Source organism: Cupressus sempervirens, chromosome 10, assembly GCF_028749045.1.
Source record: "Cupressus sempervirens isolate cs-2001-9-10 chromosome 10, ASM2874904v1, whole genome shotgun sequence".
NCBI lineage: Eukaryota > Viridiplantae > Streptophyta > Pinopsida > Cupressales > Cupressaceae > Cupressus > Cupressus sempervirens.
The window spans coordinates 183,262,537-183,282,574 of NC_143127.1; the positions used below are offsets into that span (position 1 = coordinate 183,262,537).

Below are 20,038 nucleotides of genomic sequence, written 5' to 3' on the forward strand. Positions count from 1 at the left end.
ATCTAATATAGAAATCATAACATTATAATAAATAAAAGATTATTAAGAAGCGGTAAAATATAAAATATAATAACAAAATTTCGTTTGATATTTCGATAATTGCTTTCATACAGTGATATTTGAAGAAGTTGCCATTGTTAGGTAGCTGCAAATTACTATTCAAGCTTAGAACCAGTGGTGAAGAGGAACACCATGATATAGTAATAAAAGCAAGAGAAAGGGTCTGGAGTGGCTAGATGAGATTACAGCATGATCGTAATATAGCATTACAACGTGCTCAAGAGAGCAGTTATACGTAGTAGCAAAACGATGGAAATATCAATGGGGGTACGGCGATCTGCACTGTTCCTTCCAACATCTGCACGACCTTTTTTATTGACCGCCTCAGAGCAGGATTGTCTTGAATGCACCACAGCGCCGTCAACACCATTCTTTCCAGCTACCTCTGCTCAATTCCATCTCCTTCTAACTGCTGCTGCTCCACCACTTTCACAAGTCTCGCATTTTTCAAGCAGTCATAAACCCAGTCGCACAGAAGGACTTCATTTTCCTTTCTCATCCGAGCAAACGGTATTCCTGCAACAGATGATTTCAAGGAGCATCACTCCAAAGCTGTAAACGTCAACTTTCACGGTGACGGCGACATTCCGGTGCCACTCAGGTGCCATGTAACCTTTTGTGCCACGAGCCCCGGCAGTAAAGGTTCGAGTGTGCTCCGCCTTCATCAATTTGGCTAAGCCGAAGTCATCTTTGGGCTGTATTTATCGTCAAGCAGAATGTTCTGAGGCTTTATATCACAGTGGATGATCTGCGTCGCGCATTCCTCATGGAGGTAGAGGATGCCTCTTGCTGCAACTCCCACCTAAGAAACTCTTCCACGCGCAACTCCCACCTAAGAAACCCGCTATCAACAAACAAGACCCCGTCCAAGGATCCGTTACTCAAATGTTGATACACCAGAAACTTGTGCTCGCCCTCGTCGCAGAAACCATACAATTGAACAAGATTTCTGTGATGGCTTGTACCGATAATACTCACCTCTGTTCTGAACTCCTTTTCCCCCTGGCCTTCCTGCACAAGCTTATCCAGCGCCTTCACTGCAATCGCCCGTGCGTTGGGCAGTTTGCCTCTGTAAACTTTACCAAAGGAACCCCTTCCAATTTCCTGTGCGAAACCTCCTGTAGCAGCCTGGATCTCTTTGTAACTATAAGCCTTTAAGTGTCGGCTCTTCGACCCCGCTTTGTCTTGCACCGTACTCGTAGTGTTCTCATGATGAACAGAGCTACGTAAGGACCATGTTAGTAGGAGCGTTGCTGCAGCCAGGACTGAAGAACAACCCACCACGCCTATTCCAACCATTAGAACGACTCTCCCCTTTCCTTTGCCCTTCGCCTCATCTTTGGTTGCGTTTGGAAATTGAGCATGAGGAAAAGGGGAAGAGGGAGAGTAGGGCGCGATCGAATGGTTGGTGACTTTGACAAAAGCTTTACTTGTAATATCAGAGCCCTGTCGCCCGTCCATGAGAGGCATACGCTTCTTGTAACACATACTTTTCTCGTAAGTAACTATGGTACACACGCAATCGTCGCTGCAGGCCTCCATGCATTGACTCTCAGAAACATATCTCAAATTTGAGTAATCATTACCCTCCGTCCAATCGGTTTCTGCAAGCTCTATCATTTCGTTCCTTCCGCTGCAGCTGTAGTCCTGTGAAGAATTCGACTTGCATCCCTTCCAGGCGTCTTGTGTGCTCACCAAATCGAATCCCGGAGGGCATAAACAGTTGGCTTTCTTAAAGTCGGTCAGGTGACAATAGCTGTTAAGCCTGCACAGGCCCTTGACTTTGCAGGGATCGTCCGGAGCTTGCCATACATGTGACCAAGAAGCGGAGCCACTGCCCACCTGATTCCACACATAGAGCCTTAGGACTCCGTCGGTATCAAGCGTGACTCTCCTAAGAATCTCATCCCCTCCCTCCCCACCCGCACTCAGCATCGCAACTTCTAGGTCACTGTCATTTTGTAATGACCCGTACCAATAGGCCACTAAACAAATCTTAAATTTAATGCATGGCTAAAGTATATTGCTGAAATAAAAGAAATAATAGTGCCAATGTATTCATTCAATGAAAACCAAATGTTTTTACAAATGATATGGCAAATTTCAGCACCAAATCATTATGACATAGCACATTACAGAGAAACCCTAACTGGCTGTATACAATTGAGAACTTGTTGCAACTATAGATTGAAATGAAGAACCTCAATTGATCAAATGGTGGAGACTGAATGTTGTAGATGATATGGTGAAAGTGCAACTCCACTGAAAACTCTAAATCAGCAATTAAGCACAAATGAAAGAACTGAAATATCCTTTCCACAGCTGCAATAATTCAGGTGATCTCTCACACTTTCAAAATTGCGTACCAATTGAGAGTTTTCGTTCTCAATGGCCAATCGTGACTATTTGTAGAAACCCTAGGCTCCACAACACACATAAGCAAAAATCAATAATAAATCTTGATGATAGGCAATGAGCCCTCAATGCCTATTTATTCTTTTTTCTTTGATAGGTCGGCCTCCCTTTTTAATTTTGTCTCCGCTTCTTCTAGCAACCTCTAGAATTTTTTTTATTTAATTTATAATTGATAACTTTATAATTAATTCCTCCAAAAAAATGGGACATTACAGGTCCGCCCCTCCTAAAATTGCTTGGCCTCAAGCAATCTTAATGTTAGATGCTACAAAATCACTTCTCCCTCCCAAGTAGCATCTTCAATAGGTAAATCTTTCCACTTAACTAGATACTCTCTGATTACTCTCCTACGTAGCTGCTTCTCTCTACTATCCAGAATGAATTCTGGCACTAAGATCAATTTTCTCTCATCATCCAAGGGAGGTAATACTGCAGAAGGCATCACATTCTGGCCCAACGCCTTTTTGAGGCATGATATATGAAACACATTGTGCACTCGACTATCTATGGGAAGCTTCAACTCATAAGCCACCTCACCAACTCTTTTGATGATCTTGAATGGTCCATAATAGCGTGGCTTGAGTTTCTCTCTACCACTCTTCTTGAGAGTGGACTACTTATATGGCTGCAATATGAGGTAAACCATATCATTTACCTCAAAACTACGCTCAGTCCTCTTCTTGTCTACATACTATTTTTGTTGGTTCTGAGCTCTAGCAATTTTGTCTCTAAGAGTAGCAACTATATTCTTACTTTCCTGTAATAGTTCACCTGCATGAGGTACTCGACTGTCTCCCAACAAAAAATCTAAGAAACTAGGTGCCTCATAATCGTAAAGTGCCGTGAAGGGTGTCATTTGTATAGTCATATGATATGTAGTATTGTAACAATACTCACAGAGATATATCCATCTGACCCAAGCTCGTTGTTGATCTACCACATAATTCTTCAAATATCCTTTCACCCATTTGTTTACAATCTCTATTTGACCATCAGTCTGTGGGTGATAACTGGTACTAGGTGTAAGCTCAGTGCCACACAACCGAAATATCTCCTGCCAAAAAGGACTCATGAAGCGATTGTCCCTGTCATTCACAATGCTTCGAGGCAAACCGTGTAATCTAAAAATCTCCCTGAAGAAGACCTCTGCCACTTGAGTTGCTGAGTATGTAGTAGCGATAGGGAAGAAGTGAGCATATTTTGTCAGCCTATCCACCACCACATAGATACAATCATGCCCCTGGGTACTAGGCAAGCCCATAATAAAATCCATAGAGATGCACTCCCACTTCCTGTCAGGAATAGGAAGTGGCTATAGGAGCCCTGCTGGATAAGTGTGTTCTTGTTTGCTCTGCTAGCAAATATGACATTCACCCACATACTGCAAAACATCAGCCTTAAGTCCCTTCCAAGTGAATCATTCCCATACTAACCTGTAAGTCTTGAAATACTCAGGATGGCCCACTGTAGGTGAATTATGGAATGCTCTAAAAATCAACTACTTCACTTTCGATCCTGAGACTAAGTAAATCCTGTTCTTGTAAATGATCAAATCATCTGTGAGTGTATCTGGCATCAATTGTTGTCCCCTCCACTATAGAAGAGGCCCAGATGTCTTTGGCATATTCTTCTACAATCAAGTGTCGCCAATCCTCTAATATCTAAATCATAGAAGTGAGTTGTGGCCTATGAGATAAAGCATCTGCAACAATATTCTGTGTCCCTTTAACATATGTGATATCAAAATCATATGCCTGTAACTTACTCACCCACTTTTGCTAACGATCATTTAGGTCCCGCTGTCCCAAAAAGTGCTTCAAACTATTATGATCAGTTTTAATACAAAATTTGTTGCCCACAAGATATTGTCTGAATTTGGCCAAGGCATGCATGATGGCCAACATCTTCTTATCATATATACTGAATGATCTCTTAGCTCCTCTGAGTTTCCTACTCTCATAGGCTATAGGATGCTTGTCCTACATGAGTACATCACCAACTCCCTCTCCAGAAGCATCACATTGAAGCTCAAATGGCTTCGTGAAATTAGGTAATGCTAATACTGGGCATGTAGTCATTATTTCTTTGAAACACATAAAACACTCCTGTGCCTCCTGAGTCCACACAAATGCCCCTTTCTTCAACAAATCTGTCATCGGCGCTGCATGTCATGAATAGCCACTAACAAACCTGCGATAGAATCCACATAGACCAAGGAACTCTCTTAACTGTGTAAGGTTCTCTGGTGGTGGCCAATCAACAATAGCATGGATCTTTTCAAGATCCATTCGTACTCCTTCTACACTAATGATGTGTCCAAGATACAATAATTCTATCATCCCCAAGTCACATTTGGACTCCTTGGCATACAAGGACTTGCTCTGTAAAATGCTTAATACTGTCTCCAAGTGCTCTAAATGTTCCTGCCATGTCTTGCTATAGATCAAAATATCATCAAAGAACACTAGCACAAATTTTCTCAATTGATGGTGGAAGACCTTGTTCATAGTGGACTGAAATGCATTAGTCAAACCAAAAGGCATGACTACAAACTCAAAATGCCCATAATGACATCTGAAAGCAATTTTTTCAATATTTTGCTCTCGAACTCTGATCTGGTGATAGCCTGATCTCAAATCATTTTTTGTGAAATAACAAGCCCCATGCAATTCGTCTATTAGCTCATCAATGTGTGGGATGGGATACTTGTTCTTTATAGTTCTCTTATTCAACACCCTGTAATCAATACACATTCGTAGAGTACCATCCTTCTTTTTTACCAAAACAACAGAAGATGCAACGAGTGACTTACTTGTTCTGATGTGTCTCATTGCTAGCAACTCGTTGATGGGCCTCTCGATCTCATCTTTGAGTCGTTTTGGGTGCCATTATGGTGTGATCATGACAGGCTTAGCCCCTTCCTCCAACTCGATAATGTGCTCAGTACCTCTGTCTGGTGGCCTACCTGGTGGAATCTCACTGAATACCTTCCCATACTTGATTCTCAACTTTTTGAATATCTAGATGATATTCAGCCTTATGTTGCTCCCCCTAGGTAGGCACCAAGGCACATATTGCTGCCCACTCTATATTATTATGCCTGGCTAATCTCTCAAATTGCCTAAATGAGATAGTCCTAATATCACCATTATGGATAGCCCTCAGCACATGAGTCCTGCCATCCACCACGAATCGTATTTCCATATCCTCCAATCTCAGGGTAACCTCCTTCAAAGAATGTAGCCATTGCATCCCAAGTACTATGTCCATGTCACCCATGTTGACCACATGATAGTCTGCCTTAAACTCATAGTTGTTCAGACGCAAAGGTAGATCTCGCACCATCCTATCACAACGAAGAGTATATCCATCAACTACCTTAACTCTCAGTCCCTCGAACTCCTCAGTAATGAGTCCACGCCTCTCCACAAAAAGTGCATCAATGAAATTATGCATGGCACCTATATCCAACAGAGTAATAACCTTCTGTCCGGCCAAGACTCTCCGAAATCTAAAAGAGTCCTCTCATTGAATACTAGACAGACGTGCCTCCTGTAAATGTAGCTCTAGAGCCTCTTTTTTCTCAGCACTATCTACCTCTTGTTCACCCTCTGTCTCATCAAGATCCTCATCATGGTGCTCTGAGATGTCTGAATTTGAACCTTCGTAATAAGCCCACATCACCTGATTAGCCTTCCCCTTAGGCTTTATAGGACAATCATGACCAAACTCATAGGGACCTTTGCAAAAGAAGCATAGATTCTTCCTACGCAAGTCATTAAGTGTTTCCTTATCCCAAGGTGCAACTAGCTTGTCTTTTGAGTCACTAACCTTCTCTTTACCCTTGCTGAATTCCCCTTTGTTATCTCTAAATGATTAAGAACCCTTTGAACTAAACCAGTTTGTTGGAGCTGCAAGTTCCATACTATGGGCTTTCTTCATGGCTTCCTGTAATGTAGGAGGATCAAAGGCCTTTACCCACCCCTTGAGTGGTTCAGTTAATCCCTCTGTGAATAAAATGACTAGCCTCCTTTCTGAAATGTCAGGCACCATCACTGCAAGCTTTTAGAAGTCATTAATAAATTGTTCTAAGCCTCCTAACTGTCTTAACTGGGCTAACTCTTGGAAATAAACTTCAGGATTTTTTTTATCAAACCTTTCTATCAATTTATTCACAAACTCTTGATAAGTGGTTACCTGATTGTGTTGCAATGTGATCATGCCATGTGTCCACCAATCATGTGCTGCCCCATCTAAGTGTAAAGTGGCATACTTGAGTGCTTCAATATTTGCCATAGTCTTTAGAAATAGGAAAGTATCCACCTTATGAATCCAAGCACGAGCAGTCATTTTCCCACTGCCATCAAATGTGGGTAATACCAACTTGTTGGTGACCTGTTGCAACTTACTATGTTTATCTACTTGCTTCTGCCTAGCAGCTCTATAGTTCAGGTACCTGTCAAATGTCCATCCATCCTGTACATGTTCTGGTAATGAATCCCACTCATTCCTCGCTCGTCGGAGTTCATCTACAATATCTGTTACCATAGCATCAGGTGTGTGTGCTGGAGTTTCTTCTCTAAATGTAGGACGTGTGGGTCTGTTAGCTGTTCTAGACCGTGTCCTATGTTGTGATCTTGCTATGCTCCTGTCATCCTGGTCATTATTATGATTATTCCTCCTAGTTTCCCCAATCAAATGTTGCATCATAACCATCATTGCCTGTGTACTTGTCTCTATTGACTGAAGAAGCCTCTCCTGTTGCTATAAAGTCTCATCATCTCACACACTTCTGGATGGACTTTGAGAATGTCTTTCAGCCATATTCTTAGTTATGCTGGTTCTTTTGTAAACTAAATTAAATGGTGGCTGGGTAACCTTATCAGGCTGGCAAGAAACCGCTATGATACCACTGTAATGACCCGTACCAATAGGCCACTAAACAAACCCTAAATTTAATGCACAGCTAAAGTATATTGCTGAAATAAAAGAAATAATAGTGCCAATGTATTCATTCAATGAAAACCAAATAATTTTTACAAATGATATGACAAATTTCAGCACCAAATCATTATGACATAGCACATTACAGAGAAACCCTAACTGGCTGTATACAATTGAGAACTTGTTGCAACTACGGATTGAAATGAAGAACCTCGATTGATCAAATGGTGGAGACTGAATGCTGTAGATGATATGGTGAAAGTGCAACTCCATTGGAAATATCCTTCCCACAGCTGCAATAATTCAGGTGATCTCTCACACCCTCAAAATTGCGTACCAATTGAGAGTTTTTGTTCTCAAAGGCCAATTGTGACTATTTGCAAAAACCCTAGGCTCCACAACGCACAAAAGGAAAAATCAATAATAAATCTCGATGATAGGCAATGAGCCTTCAATGCCTATTTATTCTTTTTTCTTTGATAGCTCGACCTCCCTTTTTAATTTTTTCTCCACTTCTTCCAACAACCTCTAAAAGATTTTTTTTAAAAATTTATAATTGATAACTTTATAATTAATTCCTCCAAAAAAAATGAGACATTACACATTTACCAGGTACAAGTGTCCAGTACGATCAAGCTTCAACCTGGCATAACCATAACCATAGTCATCATCACTTGCCGTCCAGTAAGCGCCTTTATCCTCCAACCTCTCCACTAGATAAATCACCATGTCTCTGTCATCTTGCACAGTGAGCCCGAACCGTCCCGAGGAGAAGTTGGTATCTGAAACTTTACAAAACATGGTGTGATTCAAGTGCAACGTCTAGCCAGGTAGCAAGGTGTCCGTAGGCTCTTCGAAGCTCTGCCAGATGGGCGCTACCGATCGATTGAGCAGCACAAAGTTGCCATTGTTGAGCATTGCAGTCGCTATTACACTTCTTTCGTTTTCATTTACAGCCACATCTGCGACCCACTTAAGTCTTCTTTGAGAATCGAACACCTGAAGCCCTGCCGCAGAAAGGTGCAGGGTAGACCCCTTTCTGACTTGAAGCTCTTCGTCGTCCGTCTTGGCTGTCCAGGCAAAGGTAAAGTCAGATATGTTTTCAAACCAGACGCCTACTGAGTAGAGAGGAGGAGCGATAGAATGAAATCCAAAGGCGAAGTCTCCACTGAGTGAAACCCATTTGAAATTTTGGGAAGCAGCAGTAAGAGTTGAGATATTATGCGGAAAAAGGGGATGGGCCGAAACGCACACGACCACACGACCACGACGCCATGGAATGAATGAAGTCAGGGGAAATGCAGGGAACAGGGGAATCACAACAACAAATACCCAGGATGACAATGCTTCGTTATGATCAGGAGGCAACACCCAGCGTAGACAAGGACTCGAGACCCGACAAAAATGGGTCACCGAAAATTTGAAATTGCCTAGAAATTTAAGTTCTCCATTAATTTTGTAGACTTTGTAAATAGAGGGACCATATATGGAAAGGATCTGAGTATGGGAGTGTGTTAAATTAATAATTATGTTTGTTAATTTAATGTTCAAATTATTTTATAATATTGTGCTAATAGTTGCAATTTTTACAATTGTTTTGTACTAATTTTTTAAGATTTTAATAATGAGTCAATCTTTGGTAGAAGAATATTTTAGATAATAATTATGCATTTAAATTAGTCTTTAAATATATATGTAAGTTATATTTTGTTAAAAAAACTTTCTTTCTTTCATTTAGAAATGGTTTATAAATAAATTCTCACATTTTGAATTTTGTGCCTTTGTTTACAAGCAATTCAATGATCTCTAGTTGTCATATTTTCTTTAGTTGTAAGTATTAAACATAATGAGCATATCTATTTATTCAACTATTAGATGATCTATTCTACTTTTTTTACTTGCACTTATCTATAGTACTTATTATGTTGTGATTTTGACTTAAATTGCAATAATATCATGTCCTAGTTCACATGATTCCATTGATTGAATTATGTTATTATAAAACTGTAGAACCAAGTTTTGAAAATGCTCAAAACCCTTTAGTGAAAAAGAGCATAAAAGATTATCAATACACACTAATTAGAGCTTAAAAGAAAACCATGGCCAATAAACAAAATGCCACCCTTAAGATAAACAATGGAAAAGTAACCTAAAACCAACAAAAGGGTAGCGACAGACCATATAGTAAGAAACAAGAAAAACTAACACATTTCCTTTAAAGCTCCAAATACCTCGAGCTCTAGTTGCTCATCATTTCCATTGCCAGCTTCTTTGGGTCCTTGTGATTTGGTGATAAGTACGCAGACTTCTTCTTCCAGTTTCCCTTAACTCTTTCGCTAGCTCCAGTGGTCTCCAAACCCTTATCCTACTTTACCATTTTATTTTTTTGATGTGCCCTCTCAATGTTATCCATTAGTTTACTTATTGAGTCTCATTATAAATACTTAAGGGTGGGCTTCTCAACTTGGATCCTAGGAACATTGATACAATTCAAAACTATATAAACAAGGAAAATGAGCTTTGAGTATGACACAAATATTTTGGCATCAATAGAAGAAGGATTAATAATTTGCCTTCAGCATGTTGAGCGAATTTCCTTCAAACTATGCAACTTTGTTTCAACTTTTCAAACTTATCGGTTCATAATGGGATGTTCTTATACTTTACCTTCATTTGAATATATTTTTTGCATTGATGATGATGTTAGAGAAATTTAAATCGATGAAAATGAGGATTCTTAGGTCTTCAAAGTCCAAATCTTTGGTGGTTAATCATGGGAATCAAGCAAAAGGTTCTTAATGGACGAAATAGAAAGGCAATCCAAAGCCAGAACAAGATATCTAGCGCAATTAACCTCCTCATAAAAATGTAATTCTACATCTTCTTTAAATAAGAAGGCATATTCATTTAGGAAGGAGAGACCTTTGGGGTTTGAAAGACAAATGTCTAATAGTTACATGTAAATACAAATAAATGAGGCAAATATAACACATGGAAATGGAACAAGAAGACATAAGGATTTAACATGGTTTATCCCATCTTGAGATATGTCCGTGAAATAAAGATTCCAATTATTATCCAATGAATCAACTTGATTACAATCCTCAATCCCTTGCAATTCAATACCACTGCAAGAAGCTACAAAATTGTCATATGAAAAATACCTGATCTCAAGCCATTTAAGCAAGACTTATGTCAATAAAAGAACTAGGTTTAGAACACATTGGCCAATAGAAATTCTTGAAACCCTTCATGTAATAATAAAGTCAATTTTGTCTTTGTGGTGTGTTTCCTCCCCAACCTTACCTTATACCATGATAGGGAGAGCACCAAGGTCCTTTCCCTTATAGATTACATAATGTGTTTCCCCTTGATGCCCCCTTGACACCACAACGACCATTTCTACGTGACCCATCTTGGGGATGCTACCTAAAAAAACCTAAAGAAGAATTTGGTGTTAAACTGTGATAATAAAAGTGTGGAAAACTAACTTATGACCTTGATTAGGCTTCATATAACAACATAGATCACCTTGTGAATATTTCAAAAAAATTGGTCATGAGCATGTAGTTGCCACTCTAAGTAGACTAATGAATTGAAAAAAATTATAAAGATAAACAACATCAACTTTCCATTAATGTACAAAGAGAAGTGTTCATCACATTTTAATTCCTCAAAATCAAAAGGAAACTATCATGTAAACTTAGATAAAGAGTGTTCTAGTAAAAGACCATTTGCTTGAACAAGTTGTACCTTCTCCATGCCACACCATTGTTTAGATACTACAATGTCATAGGTGAATCATTGTTATGCTATAATGCTATGCCAAATCTATTTGACATGTCTTTTATGAGTTTATGGGTTCCTTGGGAGAGGTTGAGCATTCAATCTCTCACATTTTGTACTAGGAGAGCCAATCGTGTTTTTGATAGTTAGAACACTACCTAGTCCACATTCTCACCTCAAGCATAGTAGATGAAGAGTAGTTTGATGGATTCAAGAGGCATGAACATACACATTATTTATTTTAGCATGTATTAATATAATGAGTTCATCATTGTCTATTGTACCTCATGTGTACATTATATTTGATGTATTTATTTAATTTTTTTGATAAGTTAGTTGATATCCTTGTTTAGTTTTATTGTACATTTCATTCAATAATTTGGTCGAAATGTATTTGAATATGATTTATCATTTTACCTAAAAACCAATGTAATATTTTTATTTTAAAATGCAACTTATGTTGATTTTTCAACATACTATGTAACTTTGCAATATTTTCAAAAAGCATTCATGTGTGACATATTAGTGGAATGTTGGTCCTTACACAAAAATGGTTGTAAATTTTAAATCATTCTGTAATAATTAGAATGGAAAGATTATTCTTTTAACAAATGCCACCTAATAATTAAATATTTTTTCTAATTTTAGTTTGAATTGTATAATATAAATCTTTTGTAAAAATATCAAACAAATATTAAAAAATAATTAAAATTATAACATTATAGATTTAGAAAATGCCACCTTTATGTACGACAAGAAAAGTACAACACATAATGCTTATACAAGTGTGCACATGCACAAAAATACATGTATGTGTATGCAGTGTACATAGTAAATTTGACCCTAAAGGAAACTATGTTCCATTGAGATCCAATTTCACAAAGGACATTTGGATATTTTCAACTATATTTATTAGTGAAGATATCTATAAACAAAAGAAAAATTACAAGACTGGAAAGTATGGATGATAGTGGACTCTTAGTTTGAATATGGGTGTTTCTACCAAGGGTGCTAGAGTGATGTGTGGTTGATTTTGTTATGCATTCTAAGCATATATAGACTAAAATAGAAACAACTACTTTTTTGTAACCCAATTTGACAAGAGCTTTAGTCCATAGATCATATAGACGTATCTTGAGAAAAACTATTAGTGCTAATGGCCAATGATTTCCCAAATCCTATAATCATGTCAACTTTCCAATCTCTTAAATAATCTTTCTATTTATCTAGATAAACTCGCATTACCTTTAGAGCACCCATCCACATTAGATTTTACCATTCAAGATATGGGACTGCCCATTTAGTGTTATATTCTCTTTCAAATTTTAGACCAATCGATGTTGCATATATTTATGATTGAATGCACATAGCTATTTAACTCCAAAGTCCTTAATATTAGGAAACTACAAACCCTTCTTAAAGGAAACAACATTTAGGTTCTCCCTCACTAGATGTTTTATAACCTAGAAAGCAACCTTAGGGGTTTTCTCCTCTTTATGGAAAATCCTCCTCACCATCCACAATGGAACCATCCTCCAGCTTAAGAGATCTAATTATATTTCAACTTCTATAATGTAGATTAGATTGATGGAAGAATCTAGTGTTTCTATCACCTTCAAGGATCCAATAATGATAAAATTTCTATTTCCCAAAGAATTCTTCCTGCTTAGTCAAAGAAGATCATTTGTCTCTCAAACAACTTTCCTTCTGATAAGGATTGAGGTCTTTCTCACTTGCCTCTGCTTGATCTCGAGTATTTAAAAGTTGATTAACTAGGAGTCTTTTTTCTTTCATGGATATTAACAAAGGAGATCTTGTTCCATTATTTTACTTTTTCCTTAATCAGGTGTAGTTTGTTATGTATTGTGATCAAAGGGGAATCTCGACTCAACATCCTCCACGATCGTTCTGCCACATCTTTGAAATTAGGGTGGGATAACCACACTAGCTCAAATGGAAAATGGGATAATGGTTTTCTCCCTTCTTTCCAACATAGAAATAACATCATGGTCCAAACTTATCTTAGGATAAGCTTCCTAGAAGAAATTAGCCAAGTCATTCTAAATAGAGTATAAGAGAAATCTATCAAAATAGAATTGAATAAGACCTTTACCTTGCCTATGATTGGACCAAGGGAACTCTGCACCATCAAGGTAAAGGTCTTAAAGACCAACCAAAGGTAATAGACCCCTAAATTTATCATGCTATCACTAAAATCATCATTGCTTTCTAACTTCTAAAGGGGCAAAGTGGGGAGTTAAAGTCAACACCAAGCATCCATTTATCATTATTTTTACTAACAAAAAAATTAGATGATGAATCCCAAAGTAGTCTCCTTAGAAATCTAATATTACGAGTATAGACATTAATAAATTCCTATTAAATACAAAGATCACATTATTACAAGAAATGATAATGTTATTAGGGGAGAAGTGTAGAAGGGAAGCAAGAATCTTACTTGGTTCTACAAAAAAATAAGACCATCAGATGCCCCCACTGAATCACACACTTCCATTCATCACTAGTCTAGACATCACTCATTTTTTTTTAAACCCTTGTCCTCTCTATTAAGTTTCCTAAATAATCAAAAGGTCAACCTTACTATTAAGAATATCATATTTAAGTATGTATTATTTGGTATGGAAATTAAAGCCTCTCATAGGTTTCTAATAGGAAGGAAATTCAAAATACTTGACTCAACTTTCTATCTCTAGGGGAATCCCATAGTGGGACCCTTAATTTTTCCTTTTTCTTTTTCATTAGTGAAAACATCTAGAGTGTGTTGCTTTCTACTAGAAAGGTCTATTTGTCTATCTATTATCTTTAAATACAATATTTCCTTGTTTGTTGCTTGTGCTAGCATCTAATTTATTTTTTCATCCTTTTCCTTCCACTAGGTTCCATTATAATTCAACCTGCATGAGAATCTTGTTGACCCCAAGGTCCACGATAGGGAAAAATCCAAGAATTGAAAGTTGAGCTCTAAGGTTTGCTAGACCTCACTTGGGAGTAGGAAGCAAGGAGATGAAAGGATCAACCACCATATTCCCAAAGGTTCATCTTGGACCAAGGTCAAGGAAACCAACATATCATTTGAAACACCAAGAAACTCACTCTCTTATTTCAGAGAAGCAACTTTGTTGAGATTGACTCAAGATTAATCATCTAGTCAAGTTCCTCCTATGAGGAGAAGAGCCTACTAGGAAAGAAAATGGAGCCAGAATCTATTCAAGCATCAGGTCAACCAAAGAGGAAGAAAAGGCCTAAAGAACAAGAGGTGAAGTAGTAACAAAAGCTTCTATGGGTGAACAAAGGGTTGACTCCAAGTGTATCATCAAAAAGCCTAAGGCTGAGTAGGAAGCCAAAACTTTCTTATGTGGTTCCACATAATACCTAGCTTAAATAATAGTTTTAAACTTTACATGAGTTATTTAAGATATATATATATATATATATATATATATATATATATATATATATATATATATATATATATATATACTATAGAGATTTTTGACTTGGTGGTCAACACCTACTTTGAGATTTGTGCCATGGATTGGGGTAAATCTGGCATTTGTATTGATCATTAATAGTTTGAGCTTTTGGTGTAGTTGTAAATGATTTAAGTGGTATCAAAGCCTTGGGAAAGGGATTTGAGTCTCCCTTTAGTGGGTGGTAAAGGCTTGAAGTTGTTCTTGAGGGAAAGATTGTTGACTTGGTGGTTAGCACCTCCTTTGAAATTTATTTCATGGATCAAGGTAAATCTATAATTTATATTGGACAATAAAAATTTGAGCTTTTTGTGCAATGATAAATGCTTGGACAACATATACCTTTTGCAAGACTGACAAGACAAGTCTTCATTCTTGTATTTTAGAGCTTGGAGGCACATGAACCATACTTATATTCTAGGGTAATATGTCTTGGGAGTATAGAGTTGACCTTCACTCTAAGTTTTGGCAAAAAATAGAGGTGGTCTAGATTGGGTGATTCTATCACCATGAAAAGAAACCTAAATGATTCAGCAATACCTCTAAAAACCTTGCTATTTGAAAACTCTTACATGGAAGACCCAAATAGAGAAGAAGCCCCTGAATCAATGTGTGGGTTGAGGCCTTGTTTCAAATGAAAGAAAGATAAAATATTCCCAGTATTACTGCATATGACCAGGGACCATTAGTAAGCAATGATAGAGGGTCTTCCTTGCTCATAAAACCAAATAGGAACATTCCATGGATAAGCATATTTTTGACACTACCTTCATGGGGTTAGCTAGGTGAAACCCACTACCTCATCTAGTCAATTAAAGGTCTAAGGAAGAGAACCTTCCAACTAAGGAAAACTCCAAAGAGTTAACAGTGTTAGCTAGAATTTTATCTGAGACTTAAACCTTTTTCTCACTAAACTTGCAAGTTTCCCCATAGCTAGGGAAAGAAGACTTAGGCTACAAGGGTGAAGCCACCATGCCTACAACCTTCTCCACAAAGGAATATTTAGGAATATAAGTCTTCAAATATTCTATGATCCTTCTAGGAACAATCTAGGAGGGAGAAGAGAGAACCTCAAAATGAACAACTCTCAGATGGGAGGTCAATAGAGAAGAAGCAATGGTCCCTTGCATGGGAGAAGCCAAAAAAGAGGATATCACCAGAGAAAATTCACCAAGGAAAGAAGATGAGCCGAGAGGCATCCCCACTTGGATAAAGTTAAGTAGAGAGATGTATGATAGACATCTTGATTCCTCCAAAGGAGGCCTCATAGGAAACAACAAGAACAACAATGAGGGAAGAAAAAAGCTTACTATATGAAATAATATTACCTTGCAAGGGACCATGACACATATCAATGTCAAGGTGAAAACCTTACATCATTTAGAACATGCATCATCAATGCTTGTATGTGAGCATGGAAAGAAGGGATAAGGTATAGTTGTAATGAAACATTATGTTGAGAAGCCTAACTGTTATAAAGAGCATTTGAAGTTAATATGTGAATTTTACAAATTCTTTTATTTCATAAATTATTATAGTTAGTTAAAAACCCAATTTTATGCTTTGTCTATCAATCTTACTTCAATGGGATATTATATGATTAAAAATACAAGTGCCACAAACTTTTAAGCTTTTATATTAAAATCAAGGATACTTTGCAATAAAGTAATCTAATGATCATTTTCATTTCAAGTAAGTTGAAATGTGTTGCCTCACTTACACTTGACTTACTTCAACTAATGACCTAATTTGATATAAAAATATAATTTACTCACACTTAAATCAATTAATAAAATTAATAATTTTATAAGCTTCAATAGAAATGATTAAATTTATATAATTATTAGCCAAATATCTTAACCATTCCAAAGATTATGAAACTATTAACTATAAAAAAAAATTCACTGCAATAAAATATATTATAATAAACTTTAACTATAATACTTTTGATAAATAAATTCTATAAGAAAAACTATGCTTTTATAGACAAAATGTCAATAAATAAAGTTTAATCAACAAAATTATAAGTGTGCTTAAGCAAACATTTTCTAAAGTAATTGAAAATTAACTAGCTTATATATATAATCCTGAGAGTAATCATTCTCAAGGCACCTATTTTCATTAAATCCAAGGATTATTCTTTTCTCAATTGGGATTCATGAAAATAGGCGCCTCGAGAACAATTACTGTTGGCATAATATAAATAGGTATATATAAGCTAGTGGTAGTCGTAGTGCAATAGGAAAAGTATTTTTATTTTTTTCTATTTTTGATAAGGCTAGTATTGAATTATTTATTTCTCTTTAAATATAGTTGTATACACTTACTACAAAATTGTATTAGTATAAAGTTACTATAAAATTATTCTTCAACATTTTATTTTTCAATTCTATATATGGTGTTTATTTGCATAACTTTAACTCACTTTTATTTTAAGGATATTGTTATGTAAAATGTTATATTCAAGAGTAGAGTTATGGTTATGATTAGGGTTAGAATTAGAGTTAGGGTTGGCATTAAGATTTATATTAGGGTTAGGGTTAGGGTTAGGGCTATTTTTAGGATTACATCTATTGTTAGAGTTAGAGTTAGGGTTAGGTTTAGAATTAGAGTTAGAGTTATTGTTAGGGTTAGGGTTAGAATTAGAGTTAGGGTTTGAGTTACAACTAGAAGTAGAATTAAAGTTAGAATAAGGGTTGGAGTTAGAGTTGAAGTTAGTGTATAGTTAGGGTTATAATTAGGGTTAAAATTAGGATTAGGGTTAGGGCACTACTACATTTGACCTCATTTTTCTACCAAAAATTTTGACCATCAACTAAATTTTTTTATTTTGGTTAGCATGTAGAAGGCAAAAATTTCTTTTTTTTACATCTAAGCCCCATGTTGGTCAAAATTTTGACCAACATGGGGCTTAGATGTAAAAAACAAAAAAAAATTTGTACGCGCAGGTTCATTTGCATTTTGTTGGTTTTGATTGCAGTGGGCATTAAGGGAATGGAGATTGTTGCTGCAGATGTGTTTTCTATTATCCAGGTAAGTGTGGACTTATCCGATCTAAACAAATTTACATGCATGATCTGAACAACTTGTTATAGACAAAATTGTGAGTTTCAATCCATACCTACAAAGTCAATACGTGGGTTCATGTGTTAATTAGCAGTTTTAAATCAAAGGTTTATTATTTTTGTTTTACCAATGTGTAATCTCACTGCAATACATTTTAAATTGGAGGCACAATCCCTAACTCTGTGAAGGAGTTTGAATGACATGGGTTTTCCTACATCTATAGCTGCACTCATGGTGGTGAATGAGATCTCTGCCTCCATTTTCTCCACTACATCTTCCATTGGTCGTGGATCCAAAACCCCCCTCTAAAGGTTACACATTTTTGGTTTGCCTATCTCTCCCCATTTATACTTGCGGTCTTCAATATCAAAATCTTTGCCCTTTGAATTGAAGCTTATGTTTCTCATATTGATCACTGTATCTTGGGTGATCAATTGGGAGTTGGTAGAAGTAACCACAAGACTGGCATCTAGTGTCACAATGGTCCACGAAATCTTTTTTTTTAGTGTGAACATGCGAACCTTCATGTTTTCTTTCGTAGGGAGGAATGGGAATGCCACAACAATTGTGCAAGCCATTTTGCTCTGACACAAGTTCATACTCAAAGGACCCCATTTGGCCTGAAAACCCCTAGTTCATTTCACTACCTCAAAGAAGATTTCACATATTCTCGATATCTTACATTCATGGCTGCACACATGCTCATTTCTGCACAAATGGTCTACATTTTGATCCAAATCATGGAAGTGATCTTTGATACCACATGTCCTACTACAATCATCTATCATGCACTTGTTCTAGCAATATTTGTAATACTAACACATTTTATGGTTGGATTCAATAGCCACAACACAAGGATTATTACACCTTGGAAGAGAACATTTTGTGCTAGAAATGTGTTGAGAACTACATTTATGCTGGCCCAAGTGCCCTGGCCCAAGAGAACATTTCTCGTTAAAATTTGAAGACATATCACATAAGTAGCAGCTCTCCCCACATGTATGATTTTTCTTTTTGCAATTGTGGTTTCCTTCATGCCCTACTAAATCCCCACATAAGCTTAAGTTGTCTCCTTCTTGAGCATAATAACTGTAATTTTCTATACACAAATGGCTCCCCATGCAAGAATGTTGATCACTGTGGCCTTTCTCCATCACACACCTCCAGAAGCAAATAGAACATTTGCATCCACAAACTGATAGGACTTTCTTTACTTTGTTAAGAGCTACATCGGCCTCTAGCTACAATCTTTGGACCTCATCATTATTAGAGAAATCTATGGTGTCTGGACTTATCCCCTAGTGAACTATTGCATACCTTCTATTTGCCAATGCCTCCAGGAAGCTCTCAAATGATGAATGCCACCCCTTGCTATTGCTATCATTCTTGGGTAAAGAAATCTCCAATTTTAACCTAATTTGAGAAAAAAATGTCTCTTATAGTAACATGAGTTTCTGACACTGTACACGGTGAGAGATACAATCCTAAATCTCTTAAGTTCCATGAAGAGTGTCCAACAACAAAAGGAAAATCAAAAACTTCTTCCTATGTGTAAAAATTATACAAAACCTTCAATTCTCCATTTGTGTTTGTCACAGAAAGGTATCCCATGTGGACTACAAACATGAGATTTTTCCTCAGAATTTGAACTGTCACAGCGACTCACTTGGTGTTAATACAAGTGCAGTCTTTGGTTGCGATTTGGGCTATTATAAGCTTAAGATCCCTCAGGAAGGTGAATCCACTATCATAGAAAGAATCAATTCTTTCTATCAATATTTCTACTATTTCACTCAGACTCTCTCCATAATACTCTGATCTATTATTATAAGGAGCCATGGCAGCAATCTCGACCTGGGTAAGTGCACCAAGTTGTGGTGCCAAAAGGGGGGTATAAGTGGACACCTTTTTCCTGAAATTTGCAAATTTTGAACTTCAACAAGAATTTGAAGATAGTTATGCTCAAAATTTTAAGATATGACAAAAATAAAAGTCGTAGTCCTTTGAATCTAGTTTCTAAAATACTAATTTTTTTTCAAAATAGTTTAGTTTTAGGTCCTCAAAAAAGGGGGCCACAAAAAGTGGTACTATTTATTCCAAAAAAAACATAACACAGCACAAAGTGTGCCCCCCCTAAAATTTTAACTTTTTTTTTTTGAAATTCTTTAATCGCTCTGGTCAAGAGTTACTTAACACTATGTAGTTTATCCCATATTTTTCAAGTAATTTTATAATGTGTATTTTTTTTTAATGAATTTTTTAACTAGACACATCCA

At 36.8% G+C, this 20,038-nt stretch overlaps 1 pseudogene; it reads right to left on the reverse strand.

Moving 5' to 3' along the window:
- Window positions 1-289: 289 nt before the first annotated feature.
- LOC149533238 (G-type lectin S-receptor-like serine/threonine-protein kinase LECRK2) overlaps window positions 290-20,038 on the reverse strand; it is a 57,865-nt pseudogene continuing 38,116 nt past the window's right edge.